A 21,496-nucleotide genomic window follows, 5' to 3' on the forward strand; every position below is an offset into this window, starting at 1 on the left:
CTGCGGTTATTTACTCAAAATCTAAGCCAAGTTTTAGCACTTTCTGGTATGATTGCCACAAGCTGTGACCTCAGAAACAATCCTAGCAGCTGTAATGGCACATCGGGCACATCCCGTGTGCCAGTCCATGCACTTGATGCCTTAGATGTAGTAGTTTAAATCCTCACATAAGCCCTGCAAGGTCTGAGGTTGAAGCACATGGCATTGCTGGGACCGAGAAGTCAGATACAGGCAATTTCACATGCTTCAAATTAGTATTACTTCCCCATCTGGTAGTGAAACAGTCCCAGAAATGTTAGGGAATGGACACGTGGTCACCTAGCACGTCAAGGAAAAGCTGCGGTTTAATCCCAGGGCTATAGAGCTAGAGGGCTCTGTTCTACCCCAAGTGGCAATGCAGCTTGGTTGAATGGGCGTTATTATTAACTCCAATTACATCCAAGAACATCACAGCTTAGAAAGAGAAAATGACTTGCTCTAGGCTATACACTCAGGAAGAGGCAAGGCAAGGCTCAAACCTAGTGTCTTAGGGGACCCCATTAATCTTTCCCATTTTGCAATGAAAGCCCAAGAATAGGATAAGCCCCATGCAGAATTGCAGTGACAAATGAGCTGATGCCTTTCCGTTTGGCAATCGGTGACCTGTGTTGCACCTAGTTCCCATATTCCCCCAACATATCCCATACTTCCATCCCATCTCTTGCCCAGGGGATTCTCCTGCCTCCCCACATTCTAGTCACACAGCCACTGTCAGCCCTGCATCTGTAAGCCGTTGCCACCCTGGAGTACAGGAGCTTTGGAACAGTCTTGGGCAACTGGAGCTCCATCATGTTGGGCACCCCTGGAAGACAGCATAGAATGTATCTCAGAGGTATCCCAACCAAAGGTGAAGAAGCTAGGGTGTTCATCTGCCAACTTCATTGGATGTGAGCTCAACTTCTTTGACGCCTGAACATGTTCTCATGACCAAAATAAAAACCCTTAGGCAGGAGCCAGGGCTGTGGCATAGCGGGTTAAAGCCCCAACCTGCAGAGCCGGCATCCCATTTGGGCACCGGTTTCAGTCCGGCTGCTCCACTTCCAGTCCAGCTCCCTGTTAATGCTCCTGGGAAAGCAGAAGATGGCCCAAGCACTTGGACCCCTGCCACCTACATGGGAGACCCAGAAGAAGCTCCTGGCTCCTGACTTCAGATTGGCTCAGCTCTAGCTGTTGTGGCCATTTGGAGAGTGAACCAGTGGATGGAAGACTTTCTCTCTCTTTCTCTCTCTCCCTCCCTCCCTCTCTGTAACTCTTTCAAATAAAATAAATTAAAAAAAAACCCTTAGGCAGAACTCGGCAGGGGCTCAAGTGTAAGTGCCTGCAGAATGCCAGAGTGAGTATCAAGGGGATGAAGGCTTAGTAGCAACAGCACCTGGCATGCACACCTGAACATCCTCTGAACTTGGAAGAATGACTCTGTGGCTATTAAATTCAAGGGCACTCCTAAACTCAAGAACATGTCTAAGCTGAAGGATAAGCAATGAAGTCAGGACATTCTGAAGCGTGAGACCCCATGCAGTTTAGCTGGCACGCCCAAGGTGAACCCTAACCAAAGTGGGGTTTGCAGAATTTCCCTCTCCCTCCTTCCTCTGGAGCCCTTTACCCACAAGTGTGAGGATTCCCTGTAACCCATCTTCCTCCTGCTCTGTGAGTCAACTCTGAAAGTCAGGATTTTCCGCCCATGGTCCCTCCATCCCCTCCCTCCCTTGAGGTCACCTTCACCCTAGTGAAGTGGGTGATTCCTTGAAGAAACTGGGAAAAGGCACCTTGGAAATTTGAGAACTTGATTGGTGGTGGAATTTTTTTTCCTCCTTCTTTCCATCTTTAATGTTGCTCTAATTCTGACTTCGTTGCAGAGCCGTGAAATCAAATTAGGAAATAGGAGGAGATGAGCAACCCCTTCAAGCACAATCAACTTCTGATGGCTTCCCCCAAACTCTAATGAATCTGCATAGATCTCCAGTAATAGAAGGGTTTGTTTTTTTTTTTTGGCACTTTGGTTTTCTCCCTTTCTGAAGAGAAAACAAGCTAGAGCATAGGTGTGCAGATAGCAAATGGAACAAGGTTTTGGGAAGCCTTGGCTTTTTATAGGTGAGTGGGTAAAGCCCCTTGAGGGAAGGCGAAGAGGCTGATAAACAGAGAGAGAAAGCATGAGCAGCAGCAAAAAACCCCAGTCTCAGTGAGGGGTCTGTTTGGTGTAAGGCAACTTTCTAAACGCTGTGTGGGAGCCGAGGGAGGAAACATAGTTCCTGATCTTGAATGGCTAGCAGGCTGTTGGATCAATGTGAAAGAGCAGCATCAACAGCACTGGAAAGCCCCTTGGCATCTTAGTGCCCACCCCTCCCACCTCCCTGCCAAGATTTATCAGATGAGACTGTGAATTTTAACAAGACCCCTAGGGGATTTACTATGTTCAATAATGTTTGTGTTGCACTGGCCCAGAGGATTTCAGCTCTGATCATGTGACAAACATCTGCAGAACTCCACCCTGCTCTTGCCCCACCTTCTCATCCTCGGTGCTCCTCACGTCCTACCATCTTGCAGAACCTGATGCTCTGCTCTCCTGATCACAACACGTCCTTACATCCATCCTCAACATCCACTTAAACATCTCTCCCTACCGAAAACCGTCTACATCTTCATGCCCAGGTAGCTCCTCTGTGAAGCCAGATCCAGATCTAGATCATTCATTTGCCACTAACTGACTGACTTTATTTAAAAAAAAAGTCTTATTTATTTATTTGTTTGAAAATCAGAGAAAGATCTTCCATCCACTGGTTCACTCCCCTAAATGCCCTCAACAGCTGGGGTTAGGTCAAATCAAAGCCAGGTCTCTCACGTGGGTGGCAGTGGGCCAAATACTTGGAACCTCACCTGCTGTCTTCCCAAACACGTTAGCAGAAAGCATGATCAAAAATGGAGTAGCCTGCACTAAATGGAATATAGCACTCCTATGTGGGATGCAGCACTGATGTATGGATTGCAGGCATACAGAGAGCTGGTTAACCTGCTGTGCTACAATATCTACCCCACCAACGGACTTTATTATATCATTAGATGTTTGCATCTAGGATAATGGTTACCGGGATGGGCTTTACAGCCTAATTATTCCAAATTGGATTCCTAGTGCTACAAGTTTTGATCTATGTGTGCTAGATGACTGTTTTCAACTTTTCATGCTCTCTTTCTATTAGAATTACATATCCGTAGCCTTTTCTATGTGATTGTGCAATGTCTCCCACTTGATTGGATGTCAAATATTTTCCTGTCCATGGTCTTGGGCATACAACTTGAATTTGTTAATAGAATATGGGTGACAGTGAGTGTGTGAGTTCTCAGCATAGACCTTATAAGACCTCAACTGACATCATTTTCCTCTAATTGTTTCTCTGTGCTTCTATCATCACTATGAGTAGGACACACCCCAGGTGAGCTATTGGGTCTAAGGAGAATGAGACAAAGGTAGAAAAGAATTGAATTCAACCTATACAGCCAAGCCAAGGTCACCTCCATCTTGAAGCAGAATTGCTCTAGCAGACCCACAGACCCAGGCTTGATTTAAAAGGGGGGTGTTTATGGTAGGTCACTGAGTTTTGTGAGGGTTAGTAACAAAGCATTATTTGTGACACTGTAACTGCTATAGCATCCCTTTCGAAGCTTCAATTTTCCCATTTGTGTCATGGGCATATAAATATACACCCCATATTATTGTCAGAATGATTAAAATGTGGAAATGCATGTTAACTACATTCACAGTAGTGCTTCATAAATAGTGGGTAACTTGTTTTATTCTATAGTATTTTTTCTTCCCGCTAGACCGGAGAAATTTTATGGGGAAGGTCTTTGTCTTATCTATCTTTTTATCCTCCTCAATACCTATTGGGCTCTTAGAGGCACTCATTGAACGAACAGAACCAAGAATTAATATAGAAAGTTGCTCTTTTGCTTGGGCACTTCTTGTCCCATAAATCCCTACTAAGCCTACAATGATGAATCCAAACTTATCATAGGACAGATGAAAGCTCCAGGATTGAGGGTCTTTTGTTCACAACAGTGGTTATAGTAGGCCTTGGGGCATTTTGTTGAGTTTGGATGTAGTTAAGGAATCTGATAATATTTTGATTTGTTTCTCAATTAGATATGCTACACTCCAAAATTCAGAGAAATGAAGCATTTTCTCTTCAAAGGAAGTTGTGAGGAATATGGAAACACCTGACCCCTCTGCTTTCCAACTTCAAGTGCAAGCCTTAAGTGAATTCTTCATCCAGTCTAGAGTTTAACCTCTGAAAAGCAGGCTATGGAGGTGGGAAAGAGTGATGACTAGGGCAGGACCTGGTGGCATCTGTCTCTTTAAGAAACAGAAATGAAACCTAATTAGCATAGACTGGCTGCAATTAACATATAAGTCCCAGTTCTGGGAGTTGGAGGAAGGGAAAAGGATACAGCTAAAACTTAATGGGGTTTTGTTAGACAAAATTAGCTTCCACAGAACAGCCATAAAAATATCTAAATTATGAGAGCCTCTTGCCATTTGCCATTAACACGAGGGGACATGCTAATATTTAGTGGCGCCATGTCCTGGAAATTAACTGCAGTGAAAGAAGCCCCAGAGGCATCTCTGTGAGCAAGAAGGGCTTGTCCACTGTCTCCACTGTTACCAAACTGCTTGACTGAATGTTTTACAGAAACTTGGAAGCTACACATCACACACATCTCAGCTGGTCTTTCGGTTGTTGTTCCAGAATGGTGGGAAGACACCTCCATGGGCGATCTATGGAAAGCAAAAGTCTATACGGTGCAAATTCAGGGACACTTTGTCCTCAAAAGAAGATGTGTGGACCTTGGAAGATGCCTCCAGTTCTTTCTACCCCTCAGCCTTACATCCTGCAAGAAAACCAGCCCATTAGCATTTTGCAGAGACTTGCCTTGTAAACTCCTCCCATGGGTTTCCTGTTTGAGTTGAGCCCTCATCCTCTATTTTCCACCACTGATCACCTTAGCACACAGATTTTTCTCATCGTTAGTAGTCTCATCAGATGCCGCAGAGCAGACCCTGTGCTCTGGTGTCCAGCCCACTTTTCTCTGAAGCCCTTTGTCTCTGCCCTCTCTCTTTCAGTCCTTTCCCTTTCTTCTTTCACATCTGCAGCCATGGCCCCTGACTCCAGGCCTCTGCCTTGGGCCGGGTGAGGAGGTCTTCTCTTGCAATTCTCTTTGAAGACAATTGTTGGTGAATACCCACACTTGTAGGCACATGTCTCGGCATACCTGAAAACTGACGTTTAACCATTAGTCCTGTATTTGAAGCTTCCAGTAGGAATCTGGGGCTCTTACATCCACTTCCAAATCTGCCCCCATAGGCCAGTTGGTTATCTTTGTGGAGGTGCTCATTAGTTCCTCCCCACCCCTCGTTGACCTGTTACAGCTCCGGAGAGCTCACCTGTGAGCTTATTAGTCTCCTTCCCTCCCGCAGCTGAATGGATAGGCATTCCGGAACACCTGTTCCGAGGGCTTAGCCACTGGGTGGCCTGCAGCCTATCAGATTCTCCATCTCTTGAGAAGTCAAGCTGAATAGAGGACAAGAATATCCAAGAATGGCAGGCTGAAGTGAAGATTCATAAAGTCTTGCTGCTGAGATCGCCATCCTTAGCCTCTTTGTTGCCCTTTCCAAGGCTTGGGTTGGCAGCTTTTCCTTGCATTCTGCAGGATACCCTGATTTTTCTAAAACTCGCTCTTTTAAGTGAGTTTTTTTAAGTTGATGGTCTATTTTTTTTTCCATCATGGGGTTCCTGACTGAATCAGCTGAATTTTCCAGCGCTTCCCAACGTTCCTTTCAATATTTTTCCTTTAAGATAATTTTAATATCTATTATTTTTCCAGGCCCCAAAAGGATGAACTTTAAGGCCATCATTTTCCACTCTATAGCTTATCTGCCTTAATGTCTTACTATTACTTCCTCTTAAATACCCCAGAGATTTTTGCATCCTCCCTCTTCCATATACTGGTCATCTCCAAGTGGGATTTCTACACTCACAACTGTACCCCTCCAATCAATTATTTCTTTTTTCCTCAAAATACTATATTGCTCTGCCAAAGCACCTGTGAATTTCTCAATTGTCTCTTACTCCTCCTGACTTTCAGACTATCCACTCATCTTCACTTCCCAATTCAAAATCTTTTTAAGATAAATTTAATCCTATGCACAAACTTGGCTATTCTTCGAATGCATTGGTTAGCTTTAGCTGCATAACAAACCATCCCACAATTTAGTGACATAAAGCAGTACCCATTTTACTTAGCTCTCCATTCTGTGCATGTTTGGGCGTGGCTTCCATTCTGAAATGACTTGGCTGGTCTCTGCTGGACTTGCTCACCCTTCTGCAGTCAGCTGGTGAGTTACCTGGAGTTCAAATGATCGAGAACAATCTCCCTCACATGTTTGGTGACTGGCAGGCTCTCTGTCTAGCCTTCCTAATAATTCAGGTTCATTCATACGTGGGTCTTGCAGTCTAAGCACAGCAAGAGAACAAACCTCAGTGTGTTAAGTCCTTTGCAAGTGTCTGCCTGTGGCTCATTCGTTAGTGCCTATCGGCTTTAGCAAGTGCCATTGATGATCCATATTCAAGAGGCAGGGAAATAGACTCCAGATCTTGATGGGAGGATCTGAAATGTCACATCATAAAGAAGTAGATGCGTAATGGGGAACCATTTATAAGGACATTTTTAAAAAGATTTATTTATTTGAAAGGCAGAGAGAGAGAAGGAGAGAGGGAGAGGGAGAGGAAGAGGGAGAGGGAGAGAGAGATCTTCCATCTTCTGGTTCACTCCCCAAATGGCCACAACAGCCACACTGGAATCAAAAGCTCCATCCTAGTCTCCCATGTGAGTGGCAGGGGCCCAAGCACTTGAGCCATCATCCTCTGCAGGGAGCTAGATCGGAAGCAGAGCAGCTGGGACTGGAACCTGGCTCCGATACAGCAAGCTGATGTTGCAAATGGTGGCTCAGTCCACTGTGCCACCATGCCAGCCCCTGTGCACGTTATTTATAATCTGGCACACTCAGCATAGATTGTGGCTTGCTCATTAGTATTCTCTTCTTGTCCATTCTGTCAGGGGAAGATCTTCCTCCTTGCTCCTTCTCCTTAATTCAGATTCTGCTTCCAAGGGTAACTTGCCTCCTTTTCGAACTCTGCTCTGAGAAGCCTGCAACAAGCGACTCCCTGCCACTTCAGCTGTCTGCACCCTCGCTTCCTTTTTGCCCTTTTCTGATCATTTCTTGAACTCATGTCTGTCTTCCGAATTAGAACACAAATCCTCCAGAGAACAGTTTTCGTATCTTTATTTATGAAATATATATTTATACTTTACATTCTTGTCTAGTGCAATGTTCAACATCTGGGAGGAGCCAGATAATACTCGTTGCTTATTTACTATGGAGAAATCTCAGGGACTTCTCCTGCAGGCCAGTTTTCCCTCTTTAAGTTTAAACACTACACGTGTGCCTTCAGCGCTCCTCAGAAGTCAGTAGAAACAGCTCAGCTGGTGTAATGACTTCAGCTTCCTCGCCCGATGCTCCTCCTAACCTTGAACTCAGTGAAACCTTGTGGGCTTCCTCAGACAGTTTTCTCCAGCCCTCTGGTCCAGGCCCACTCCGAAAAACTCCCCCATTTTCCTGGGCCGCCTCGGGGTTCTCAGCACCTTCGGCACGGAGGTGTAGGTGTCAAATCTGCCTTCCAAAGGCCTCTGTGCAGTCAGGCCTTCCCTCACGTGGTCTCTGCCTTCTCAGCTTTGTTTGTCCGAGGCCCAGTGTGCCCATTGCGTCCGGCCCTGGAGCATGTCCCTTGGGTCCCATGTCAGCCTCAGAAATGCCATGTGCAACCTGATCCCCTGCCCGCTTCTCTCATTGCCCTTTCAGTCATATTGAGCCACTGATTTTGTTGATCCTGCTGTCAAAAATAAAAACTGTCACCAAACACCAAAACCAGGCTTCATTTCTGGGAGGAGACATGGCGTTACGGATCTGGCCCACAGATGCTGTGTTACTGGTAATCCTGATGCTGAGTTTGTGCCTTGAGGACTCTTCCTGCTGATACAAGCCATTGTGTGCCTCTGGAAAGATGGAGAAGAGCGGATGAGGAAGTGTGTGTGTGTGTGTGTGTGTGTGCATGCGTGCATTAAGAAGAATTGCAGATTTCCCAGTATAAGAAATTTCTCAGCAGTGGGACAAGATTTGCATGCCCTTCTGTGTCGCAGAGACTCGGTATGTTAGCAGCACGTCGTTGGGGTGCCTGTGTCTCAAATCACTGGCTCTGCGCAGCCTTGATGAGGCACCCAATTTACATATTCTCAATTTAATCTAAAGTAGGTACTAATTGATTACTGCTGAATGCCTGCACGCTCTGATTATCTGTTCAGATCCTGAGGGGGGTGGGGGACTAGCAAGGGATCTTTTTGCCACTAGTACGACTTTGTTTTCCCTGATCCAAGGCACATGCGTTTGCTAGGCTCCAGAGGCCCGGCGAACCACCACACCCCTCCCCCACCCTCTCTCCACCTTCACCTCTAACTACTGAGAAAAAGCACCAGTAGCTCTGCTGTTGGCTCATCCTGTGTTGTAGAATATACTACTCCTTAGTCAGTCATTCAGCATTTACCAAAGAAATCTTGTGGGGGCCAGCATGGTGGCACAATGGATGACGCTTCTGCCTGTGTTACTGGCATCCCTTATCAGAGTGGTGGTTCAACTCTAGCCTCTCCACTTCCAATCCAGCTCCCTGCCAGTGTTCCTGGGAAAATAGCCGAGGATGGCCCAAGTCCTTGGATCCTCTCCACTCATGTGGGGGACCAGGGTGGAGGTCCTGGCTCCTGATTTGAGCCTGATCCAGCCCCGGCTGTTGCAGCCATTGGGAGTGAACCCAGCAGATGAAAATGTCCTCTCTCTCTCCCTCTCTCCCTCTCTCCCTCTCTTCCCCATCACTCTGTCACTCTGTTTTCAAAATAAATAAAAGAAATCCTTAAAAATAATATGGATATGACTCATGAGTGTATGTTGTTACGCACCTAAGAACAGAAATCCTTAAGGCTTGAGAGGATGGGCTCTAGAGTCACGTGGCTTGGTCAAATCCAAGCCCTGTCACTTACCAGCTGTGTGACTTTGGGGGAAGTTGCTTCTCCGTGACTCAGTTTAGCCTTCTGCAAAATGGGAAGTTGCCCCCTCATCAGGCTACTGTGAAGAGTCAAAGTGAGGGTGTGTGAAGCAGCCTCCCCCTCCCAGCACCACGTCACTACAGAGAGCTGACTCCTCAGAGCTCTGGGAAGAGTTTACTAGGGAGGCAGGCAAGGATTGAGGTTAAAGTGCCCTTTGGAATTTCAGGGTCTTCATTGATCCTTGCCTTAACTGTCCCACATGATCTCAGATTATCGATAATAGCAGGGAGCAGGTATAGCAAAGTATGGATCTTGTTACAATAGGGTATTATTAACCAAGAACTTTCTGGAAAAGCTTGTCCTGACTGTTGGAGGTAAGGAGCAGAAAAGGAGGCTAAAGGTGGTGGGTGAGTGAACATTCATTGGACATCTTCTGTATGCAAGGCTGTCTGTTGGTACTTATGGCCTAAACATGCACGCTGTGGCCTCTTTTCTAAAGGACCTTGCTGTTGAGTGTCCCCATTCCACCTGCTTCTCAGCTGTTTATTTTGGATTTCATCCCCACAGCTGAATTGCTGGTCTGATGTTTTTCTTTTTATTGATGTGTAACATACACTCAGGAAAAGTGCCCAGGTCTTAAGTACACAGCTCAAAGAGTCATCCGAGAGTGAACACACCGTGTAAGCAGTACCCAGTCCAAGAAGCAGAGCATGACCTGCTACGTCCCACCAGTCACCACCTGTCCCCAACAGGGAAATACCTGCCTGTGTTTGATGTGGCTCAGCTGAGAGGCCCACTGTCAGGTGTCTCAGCCAGCCAGGTGCTGGTCCCTAGGTGTGAGAAGCCCAGGGGGCCCAGCTTGGATATATCACAAAATCAGGTAGGGTGGGAAGCATCTGGACCATTACAATAGCAATACAGCCCCTGGTACCGTGTCTGTGTGGATCCACTGAGGATTGCTCTTTTTCAAAGGAGAAACCATTCCTAGCTGTTTGATACCACAGCCCAGCACCAGGCGAAGCAGGAGCAGCCTTGCTGTTGGTCTGAGTAGAATCCCATCGAAGAGTTTACTCTGGGGCCTTTGCATTGGAGAACCAAGAACTCAGTGCTTGCTGGCTTGCTCCTGGGACTTTTAGGAAGATAGATGTATCAGCAGAAGATAGCCCACTGATGCCTCGGAGGGCTGAGCATTAGCCAGGAAATAGGTCAGCAAGGATGAATGTACTTGATATTCTCCATGCTTCCCTTCCCTACCCAGAGATTCCAATCTTGGGAGAATGGGAAACAGAGTAGGTAGGTTTCTCCAAGACCATCCAGGACATCACAGTGGGGAATCCTGACCAATCAGGAGGGAGCTTCCTTGAAGGAACTCATTGAGAATAGCAGAGTGGTTGTTACAGGTCTCTATTGCTATCAAGCAACCCACCCCAAACTTCCTGAGGTCAAGCACCGCCCATTTTAGATGCTCGTGAAGGCCAAGGATGAGGAACTCAGACGGCTAGAGCAGGGGTGGCTTGTCTTTGCTCTCCAATGTTTAAGGCCTTGGCTGGGAAGACCTGAATGGCAGGAGGCCAAGATCACCTGCAAGCTTCCTCACTATGTGGCTGGCACCAGACCTATAGGGTGATGCACAGGTAAGGCGCAGCTGGGGCTGTCACTAGGGAGCCCACACATAGCATCTCCACGTGGCTTGAGGTTCTCACAGCATGGAGGCTGGGTTTTAAGAAGGAGCATCCTCAAAGAGAGAGTCTTCAAAACAGGTCTCCCAAGAGATCTGGACCTCACTCAGAAGTCAAATGGCATCATTTTCACCATGTTCTACTGGTTACAAGGGAATCATTAAAGGCAGCTCCCATTCCAGGGAGGGGAATTACACTCATCTAATGGCAGCTTCTGTTGTAACCTTCTTTGGAGAATAGTATCTGCCGCAGCAGTTAACAGTCGGAACTCTGGAGGAAGACCCACCTGGTTTCATTTCCGGGATCTAACACTTTTAGCTGTGTAACCTAGACACTCTGTGTCTCACTTTCCACATCAGTGAAATTGGAATAATACTAATTCTGTCTTCCCAGAGTGACTGTAAGAATTCAACGCCATGATGAGCCTTGTATACTTGTTGGTAGACTGCCTGACACATCACACGTACTCATAAATGTTTGGCTTTAGCTAAGACCCAAGAAGGCGAATGCTCAAGCCCAGCCTTATCTGTGATATCCTTGATTCGGTCTGCCAAAGGTGACACACAACAGCCCAGGACTCGGGCTGACTAGCTGCTGAGCACTAGGGCACAGCACTTTACAGTTTGCAAAGAACTTCATCTGTGTCCTTCATTTAACCTGCCAATCAGCTCTGTGGGGTACATAGGACTCCTATTCCACAGATGACGTTTGTCAAGGTGTGCATGTGGCTAGTAAATCAGAGAGAAAGGCCATGATCTCAGAGTTCCACTCTAAAGCCCCCTGCTTTTATCTCTCCTGATGATCTCAAGGGCACTGTAAAGTTATCAAAGGAAAAATACAATTTAATTAGAATTTAATTAATTTGAAAAGTGTCCTGCAACTCTACTTGCAATGGAGAGTGAAGAAAGAGATCAAATTTTCCACAGCTGCAGAATGTCATAACCGGAGCAAGGAGACGACTACGAAGCACAAGAGAAGACCTAAACTTGGCATTTTCCTCCATAGAATTCAAGGGCATTCTTAGAAACGTGTCCCACAGTGCTCTTCAAACTTCATAGCTAGTCACTCGGCCCAACCACACCTTTTGCTCTGAGAACTCTGAATTCTCCTTAAAACCGTGAAACCAGCGGGGCCCTCTTCCTTCTGTCTCCCGTCAGATTACAGTCCACCTGCGTCAACATCAGGGTGCACAAATGCTGGGAAGGCATTGTAACTCCTGCCTTCCTGGTGTTTTCCATTTCTGCGACAGGAGAAAGGATGGTGCTTTCATCCATTTTTGGAAACAAACCAAAATACCCATAAATATTCAGGCTTATAATATTGACTTAAAGTTCAGTTAGAGCCCGGGCTCCAGTCAGCTCCTGGTTACCCATGTGTAACTTATCCAAGGCTAATTTTAAAATTCAAAATTACTTCCTTCTAACTTGTTTTGCACCCTCAGCCCCCTCTGCGGGCATCTGCTCAGGACGCATTGAGACAAGGCAGAACGATGCCAAGCCACAGGTCTGACGACCCCACTTCTGCTTTTGATACAACTCCAGATTAGCTAGGTGACCTTGAGTCCCTCCTGGGACTTCCTAGGTTTTTCAGCTGTAAAATGAAAAAGCTTGGCTTTATGCTTTTTGAGATCTCTTCTCACTCTAAAATTCCATGAGGTAGCAAAGGAGTCAAAGAAATGGGAAGAAAGTCTATTGCAAAGCCCCTGCATTGAAATCAGCGAGTAGGACAAGGTAGCCACTTTCTGGATGAGATGCTGTGTGGCCTCAGAGCTGCTGAGTGGTAGATCCAAGCTTGACACCCAAGACTCCAATGGCTATGACTCAAAGTCTAAAACCAAACACACAAAGTCTTTGAATTTTCTAAAGTCTTTGTACTTTCCAAATTATTATTTCCTTCAGTGAGCACATATAGTCTGCTCTGGGTTTTGTTTTTTGTTTTTTTGTTTTTTTTTTTGAGAATCTTGGACTTCCCTTTTGAAGAGCCAAGGTGAGGACCCAGAGCTACATGTCTGTGGGAACCAAGGCCACTGCCTACTCTCTTATTGTCAATGAAGCCCAATGGATCAATTGGCAAGCAAGCTGTCAAGTCCCCTGCTCTTCCCTTCTTCTCCCTCCCAACCCTCATCATTCCCAGAGATTGGAAAAGATCCTGTCTGTCATACAAAAGAAGCAGCTGGAGTCTTCTTACTCCCTGCCTGAAGTTCAAGCCCCCAGACTCAGGCTTTCCTTGTAGGAGGAAAGAGGAACTTTGCACAGTGCTGCTGGGAAGGGACTTGGAAGCAGGGATGGGAAGTGGTTTTGGCAAGATTCCACCAGGGTCCCCTTCAACTGAACATATCTCAATTGTAAGCTCTGTGTCTGGCACCAGGGTGCACCCATCCTGCTTGTAGAAGGTCTTAGGTTTGGGAGAGCATAGGGAGAAACATGTATGAAAATGAGTTCCATAAAAGAGCTGTAGATGCTACGAGAGAAAGATGTATAGAACCAGAGGCTGTGTGGGAAGTAGCGAGTGGGCACAGAGGAGGATACACTCAGTCTCAACAAGAATAGGTGTTATCAAGAACTGCTGTCTGGAGGAGGTGGCGCTTTGTCTTTGAGCTGGAGTGTATAACATCACATGAAGCAATTTTTTCAATAGCATTCAGTTCTCAAGAAGTTTGGCAGTGTTGGCTCTGTGTCTCAGTTTGATCAAGGGTTAGGAATCATTGAAGGGTTAGTCCGCAACTCCAAAGACTCCTTAAATCATTATTTCTGTGAGACAAGGTATTCTGGGCTCTTGACAATTTGTAAACAACCTTGAAAGCACAGTGTGTTCGTTAGTTGCTCACTACCTGTGTGTGCAGAAAGAGCCCATCACCTACCCGACCCATACATGCTGTGAAATTGCAAAACCACAATATAGTTGACATTAGATGCTTCCAGGTCTTGACAAGGACTCCCCTGTCTGGGATCCACACTTGCCTCCAGCTAGGTGCAGGTTGCCTGGAATGAACTTCAAATGAAAGAACATACTTGGTGGAAATTCTACCACCCAGGAGAAATGTGAGAAGGAAGGCTCCCCCTAGTCTATTTGTGCATTTGTTTACACTCCTGCTGGTGGCTGATTAGACCAACATATTCCATCCCTTTGGCCTGTGAAGCAACCATGCCCCGCCTGATTCTAGAACTCCAGAGCACTGGGATCTTGTGCATGTTCACATGAACAAAGGCAGAAAGGTACATCACCTATTTGGGTTTGAGTTTTAGCTAGCTATTGGTTTTGGCATCTGGAAACTCTTGGTTAAATTAATGTATCTTATTCTTGTGCCTAGTATATAGTGTGCACTGTATAGCCTTGTCAAACTTGATAGAACCATAGCCTTCACGTTCCTCTTCTAGTGAGGTTCTTTTGGGTTTCAGAGGCAACAACTGAGTATGGCTACCTCAAGAGTACCTCAACGGGATAAGGATGCCCATGCCCAGGAAACGCTGCATTCCAAAATGGTCTTGGGAAGTGCAGAGTTGACAGAAGGTTCTAAAGCCAGTGAGTATATGAAGGATCTGCAAAAAGTATATAGAAAATATGTGTTCTGAAAAAGTATGCATGGATTTCAAGTTATTTTTGCACCACAGAAAACTGATCTTTTAACTCTACTGTCCATGTGCTTTTTGAAGTATTCTTGTAAGCCCAAGGAGCAGGAATTTGGGGTTCTGCAAACTCCCATCCTAATTCCATTTCCCTCTCTCTATGGATTTCCTTGTCCTGCACTAATCCCTCTCGCCCAGCTTCTGCTTGCTCGTGTTTCCTGTTCTCCCCTTGCTTGCACAGGGCCCACCTTTTCCTGTGTGACTTTCCTCTACATAATGCCCCTGCGGCTTCAGCCCCCTTTGCAAATGGATCCCTTCTCTTGGTGTTTCCTGAGTTTGTATTGAGGGAATACCATCAGCTGAGCTTGTCTCCCAAAGTGAGGCCATGTAAGACCACCAACTGGCTGCCCTTGGTCAAGGGCTTACCACGGTGTGCGTGGGCTGGTCTTTGAATTGGCCAAAGGCAGGGCAACCACCATAATTGAAGTACATAGTACACACCTGGAAGGAAACGTGGAACTCCTCTTGTTCATCATATGGGAAAATTGGTACCCCTGAGAGCTAATGAGATTACCGAAGATTACACACAGAACCAGAGAGTAGTGGCAGCAGAATGAGCCCTCAGTTCTCCTACAGTCTCCTGAGAGCAATGTTACACTAAACTGCATTGTCTCCTGTGTCGGGTTATGTGGGAGGAGGGTTCCCATACGTGGACTTTTTCTTATTTACTTATTGTGCTTGTAATTTGGGGACAGCATTTCTGCCTCCTTCCCCCTCCCTACGCACTGCTCAGGCATCTTTACTGCATATGAGAATTTTTCCCTACTAGAATTCATAGCTAGTTTGTGTGCCAATGATTTCAAAGTCACTAAATGCAAACAAAGATTGACAGTAAAGATTCATTCAGAAAAGGGAACTTATGCAGTGCACTTCAAACGAGGACACTTGAGAGATGAACAAAAGTCTGAATTGGTGAAGCCAACTAGAATGCAGGTGAGTTGTCCATTGAAATATGTCACACTTGCTTTCCCTTTGTCTGAAGATGTTAGACCACTACATTTAGGTCACGCAGAAAACCTGGAGTTGCTTTCAGCAAGGGGAGTCCTTAGACAGGGACTGAGGACTCAAGTAGCAGACTCAGGCAGGTAAGGGAAAGCTTTGCCTCTCCTTTGTCTTAGGCTTAGGAGCATCTGGACATCTGGCCCAGGATGCTAGGAGGTGCATCTTAGAGGTCAGAAGCTGTTAGCACAGCACTTTTAGGTCATCCAGATTTAGGGCATAATATGGGTACTTGCAATAGGCTAGACTTGAATTTGGATTTAAAAGCCTACACTACTTAGGGTTTATCTAAGACTTGCTTACTCTAAGAGAAACTTGGAAAATCTTCATGCAGCCATCAGTTTGACACATTCCTTCATTTTACTGGCAGTCTGCAATTTATGCAATGGGAATCAGGAGACTTTTCAGTCTCCTGAATTATATTTGCCCTCATATTTACCAGGTTAACATAACTCAATAAACCATCTATGCCATTCTTTGTTCATTCATTAACCATTTGTTGAAAAGTTCCTCTAAGATAAGCCCTATGCTGAAAATACAAGAATGAAGGAGACAATTTTGCTTACAAGAAAAGTACCGTCTAGCAAAGGGTATAGATGAATAAAGAGAATTATGATGCCACATGTAAAGAGCTTGGATGTATCCGTCACACAGGAGGCCGTGCTAACTTGCCTGACTGTCCTGTGGTGGGACTGACTTGGCTGTGTGTCACATCCCATCAAACCTTCCGATAACACTGTCCAGACATCATGACCTCATAAGCAGGTGACCCTTATACTGTATGCCAGTCTCCTTTGAATAAATGTTTCAGTAATTGTGCTATATTATGTCAAGACTCCTCTTCTGAGATCTGCAAAGTAAAGCAGACCCATGGGCAAGAGGGACGCCTTTTCTGAAGACTTAAAGTCGTTTCCAGAAGGGTGAGTCCTTAGATGGGGACTCAGGACTCCAACAGAAGCCTCAGGCAGGTAAGAGAAAGCTTTGCCTCTCCTTTGCCTTAGGCTTAGAATCATCTGGACATAAGAAACACGATGCTAAAGGGTAGACTTTAGAGGTCAGACAAAAAAAGTAAGAAATCTAAGAAAAGAAGGGTCCAAGGAAGATTTCTTCCTACTCCTGGCTGTGACATGAATGGGAAAAGACAAGTGAGTTCCAGAAGCGATGTGTGCTATGCAGATGAGCTCATGGAGTTTTATGGTACTGCCTGCGTACAGCCCTCTGACCAACCTCCAGCCTGGCATGCTTCAGAGTGATCAGGAGCCACCCACATCAGGTTCCCTTGGGGACTGTGCAAACGTGCACATTCCTGAGCTCCACCTCGGATCCACACCACTGAATCAGAATGGAGAAAGAGGTAGAATTTGCATTTTTGTAAGCTGCTTTAAGTTTGAGATCGCAAGGTCTTGCCATCAGTGAGGTTTTTGGGAATACTTACTCTGGCCAAGAAGGTCCTGCTCACCCAGAGTGTCTTTCAGGATCATATTTAGAGATCTGAGAGCTTATTATCATTTGTGTCTGTGTTTTATGTTATTACATGGACTCTGATAATTCTTTCATCATATTGCCCCAACTACAGTAGGTCAGGGGTTAACAAACTTTTTTTCTGTAAAGGGCCAGAGAGTATATATTTTCTACTTTGTGGGATCTATGGTCTCTGTCATAACTACTCAACTGTGCTCTCACAGCACAGAAGTAGTCACCAACACCATGTAAACCAACAGACATGATTATGTTCCGATAAAACTATTAAAAACCGGAAGTGGTTAAGATGTGGCCTATGGGTCATTGCTTGCGGAGTCCTAGTCTAAGCTATTAGGCAATTAAATGTGGACTTCCTGGTAGCACGCCTTTATGTTGGAATGCTCTGCCCTGTATTAGTGGATTCGTTGCAAGGAACCAAAGTGTGCTCAAGTTACCTCAGTGAGGTGAGAATCCCCTAAAGGTTTCCTGGAAACACAGATTGCCGGGCCCACCTCCAGACTCTCTAACTCAGTAGAAATGGAGGAAAGCCCACGATCTGGCATTTCGGACAAGTTCACCAATGATCCTGATGGTGCTCGTCCAGGGACCACACTCTGAGAACCGCCACCTTCAGTAAAGGGGAAAGAGAACACTGTTGGGATTTGTGAGGGAATTAGGAGGCTCAGCCACGAGGCCACGAACACAGGGGCAGCTCCAGAGAGCCCCTCCCTGAGACCGAAAGGATCTCTACCGTTCCTGGAACCAGGTAACCGCAGGGCCAGTCCCGCTTGCCATTATGTGGCTCTCTGTTCTCTAGTTCTCTGCTTCCACGAAAGCGACTATCTAAAACCTCAAATCCGATCACACCACTCCCCTGTCTAGACCAGCCATTATTTCTGCGTGTATCCTTAAAGCACAAATTTCTTACCCTGGCCCACAGGCCCCTTATGATCTTGCCCCTTCTTTCTGCCCTTCTGTCCTGATTCTTGCCATTCTCTGCTGGTCTTCAATAAGTGCTTTTCCCTCCAGCACGCGACAGTGTTTTCTTGGGAAAATAGTCCTCCTCCCTGTTGACTGTAAGCTTTATGAGGGCTGGGACTGTGTATCTCTTGTTTACTCTCCAGGGTCTGGCAGAGCTGGTGCTCAGCACATATTAGATGAATGTGTAAAGGAATACTTCCTTCATCAGATTTGCTGCCGGATAGAAGGGAAGAGGTGCACACAGAGGCACAGTAAAGGTAAAAGCCCTTAGGGAGCAGATGGCTTGGGGATATTTATAGCAACAATGCCTAAAAGTGAAAGGCAGCACAGGAGTTTGGCCCACTGGTTAAGACACGGGTTAGGGTGCCTGTGTCCTATATTGGGGTGCTTGAATCTGACACCCAGCTTTGGCTCCTGAATCCAGCTTCCTTCTAAGGCGGCTCCTGGAAGCAGCCAGTATGATTTAAGTAGTTGAATTCCTGCCTATCATGTTGGGGACCAGAATTGAGTTCCCAGCTTCTGGCTTAGGCCTGGCCGGGCCCCATCTATTGCTGTTGTTTGGGGAGTGAACTAGTGAATGGGAACTCTTGCTCTCATTCTCTCTCTCCTCAAATAAAAAAAAAAGTGGAGAGTGACTTCAACGAGATACCATGTCATATTTACTAAGATGGGTGTTAATCAAACAGAGAGGTAACAATAAGTATTAGAGAGGATGTGGGGGAACTGGAACTCTCATATGATGCTACAGGGAATTTAAAATAGTATACTCACTTTGTTAAAGTTCGGAAGCGCCTCAAAATGTTCCGTATGAAATTACCATATGATCCAGTAATTCCACTCCAATGTATCTATCCAAGAGACATGAAAACACATGTTTACACAAAAACTCATACTCAAGCAGTCATAGCATCATTATTCATCATAGGCAAAAAGTAAAAACAACCCTAATGCCCATCCACTGATGAATGGATAAATGAAATGTGGCCTATCAGTGGAAAGGAATAGTATGTCATAAAAAGGAACAAAGTAGTGATACCTGCTACAACAGTCATAAACCTTGAAACTATTGAGCTTGGAGCTGTCGCTGGGATACAGTGGATAAAGCCACTGCTGCAATATTGGGATCCTGTATCAAAGTACCAGCTTGAGTCCTGCCTGCTCCATTCCTGATTCAGTACCCTGCTAATGTGCCCGGGAAAGCAGCCGCAGATGGTTCAAGGACGTGGGACCCTGACACACCCATGGGAGACTTGGATGTATTTACAGGCTCCTGGCTTTGGCCTGGACCAGCCCTGGCAATTCGGGCTATTTGGAGAGTGAACCAGTAGATGGAAGGTCCTTCTCTCTGTCTGTCTTTCCTTCTTTCTGTGTCACTGTGCTTTTCAAATAAACAAACGTTTTTTTTTAAAAAAAGGAATTATTGTGCTTAAGTGGAAGAAGCAAGAAACAAAAGGCTCCAGATTACATGAATCCACTTATAAGACTTGTCCAGAACAGGCAAATCTACAGAAGCAGAATGTGGATTAGTGACTGCCAGGGGCTGGAGGGAAGGAGGGCTGGGATTTGCCATTTCATGGATACAAGACTTCTTTCTGGGGTGATAAGAATGTTCTAAAATTAGGTAATAGTTGTACTTAAACAACTATAAATATACAATGATGTGTAAACTATTTCTCAATGAAACGGTTTAGAAAAAGCAGAGGGGAAAATGCGCAGGGCAGTCTTGGAAGAAAGAGTTGGCTCCACATTCAGAATGTCTTCCTGTATTTGCAGTGTTAGCCTTGGACAGCAAAGCACAGCTGTGGAACAGCTTGTCTGACCATGGAGACGCTACTGTATTTATTCACACCCTCACACCACTCAAAGCCCAGTAAGTTGAGTTGTCATTAAAGGTTTTCAATCTGACAAAAGAAATTCTTTATTTTCTTTTTTTTAATTTTCTTTTTCCATATAAAATACTGAATACCTTGAGAACCCAGCACAATTTCATGTATCCCATAACTCAGCTTATTCTTATTGATGAAAATGATGAATTTCCTTGAAATGCTAGCATTGCTTTTGTTGAAAAACAAAGCAAAACATAGCCTAAATTTATTTAGGACATTCATTGAAGGAGGCTTGCATTGTTTACAGATCCGCATCTGCTTTGTACACAAAGAGCTTTTATATCAAGGCCAACTGTTACAGTTCTCTTTTTTATCATGGAAGTGTCCTGAATTCTTGGCTCCAAGAATACATAGTTTAGTGAATAAGTGTACATCAGCAAGCTTACTTTATTTTTTTGATGTTATATGATGCTAAAATTCCCATTAACTTTTTTCCCATCAAATGGTATTATAGACTAATTCTTATCACTTTCCTAAGCAAATAAGGGATGGCTTGTGATCAAAAACATTTTACAGAAATAACACAACCAATTCAGAGAAACAACATTATTGCCAAATAAGGATGTAAGCGTGAAAATAGTCATATTTGGGGAGGATTAAAGGCTTAATAGAATGGAAAAGAAAGGATACAGCAATGTCAGTTTGATGTCTGATTCTGCATCTGAAAATTGATACTAGGATAGGAGAGTTAGAAATTTGCTCAGTTGATTCTTGCTGCATGTGGCCTAAGAGTTCCCAACTGGACAGTGGTTTACCCATTATTTTGAATCCCTTGATCATGTTTCCAACTTGGACACCAGTTCCAGGAGTCATAGGCTTTTGTCTCTGAAAAGCTCTCCCTATTCCAATCAAATTTATCATTTTCTGGAATTCTGCCTTTAAAAATTCCTATCTTTTAAGTCTTTAAGGGTTTTTCTATTTACCAGAATCCACCCCCCCCCTTCAACCATAAATTGAACCTGATAGGCTTAACTGGCAGCCAGTTTTGTGCCAAGAGAGGAGTACAGAAAATACACAAGACTCTAGTTGACCTTACGCTAAATAATGCTTTTCTTTCATGCTCTCAAGCTACCTTAAGAGCCCTATCTATTCAGTCCATTGCCAAGCCCACTCACGTTGGTGAGAGGGAGCCATTTTTGAGTATCCACCTTGCTGGAATTTCTTCTGACAGTTGTCACAGATGATCGATGTGAGTGGAGTGCTCTGTGATTTGTGTACTGTGAAGATGAAGAATCTAACCTCTGCTCAGGTGACTGTGGCTTAAGCTTCCCCCCACAGAAGCCAAGGAAATAATGAAGATTGGCATCTTGTAAGTTTCGTTCACAATTTATTAAGCAAAACCTGGCATTTAAAAAAGGCCATTGTAAAGGTGATTAGGAGTCATATATTCAGGCTTTTCATAAACCTCTCCAGTTCATGCCGAATGAACAGCAACTTAAACAAAAGTAGCTTACCAGCCTTACGATTAAGATCTGATAAATTTTTCTGCTGCAGTTTCTTTTTCTCCATCCCCCTAACTCAGCCTCAGTCTATCCCCTCTGTCAACCTTCTGTTATACCTTTTTTTTTTTTCTGGAAGCTACCTTAGTTGTTGTGGGGAGCAGCCCGGACTGGACTGAGTTACTGGAATTAAGACTTATTCTATGCATCTGCTCTCCCACAATATGGCGCTGGGAGAGAAG

At 45.1% G+C, this 21,496-nt stretch overlaps 1 long non-coding RNA gene across 4 annotated transcripts in view; it reads left to right on the top strand.

Moving 5' to 3' along the window:
• Positions 1 to 21,496, top strand: part of LOC149119578 (uncharacterized) — a 74,104-nt gene that overhangs the window by 49,726 nt on the left and 2,882 nt on the right. Inside the window, exons 1-4 of one of the 4 annotated variants that reach the window (XR_016228211.1) lie at positions 13,970 to 14,077; positions 14,261 to 14,384; positions 16,322 to 16,455; positions 18,073 to 18,186. This is a non-coding gene — a long non-coding RNA (uncharacterized LOC149119578). Of the gene's footprint in view, positions 1 to 13,969; positions 14,078 to 14,260; positions 18,187 to 21,496 lie in introns of those variants that run through there. The other 3 variants (XR_016228212.1, XR_016228209.1, XR_016228210.1) reach the window with 3 other exon arrangements.

The sequence above is a fragment of the Oryctolagus cuniculus genome, chromosome X (assembly GCF_051225735.1).
Source record: "Oryctolagus cuniculus isolate XC-2025 breed Fujian yellow rabbit chromosome X, ASM5122573v1, whole genome shotgun sequence".
NCBI classification, from domain to species: Eukaryota; Metazoa; Chordata; class Mammalia; order Lagomorpha; family Leporidae; genus Oryctolagus; species Oryctolagus cuniculus.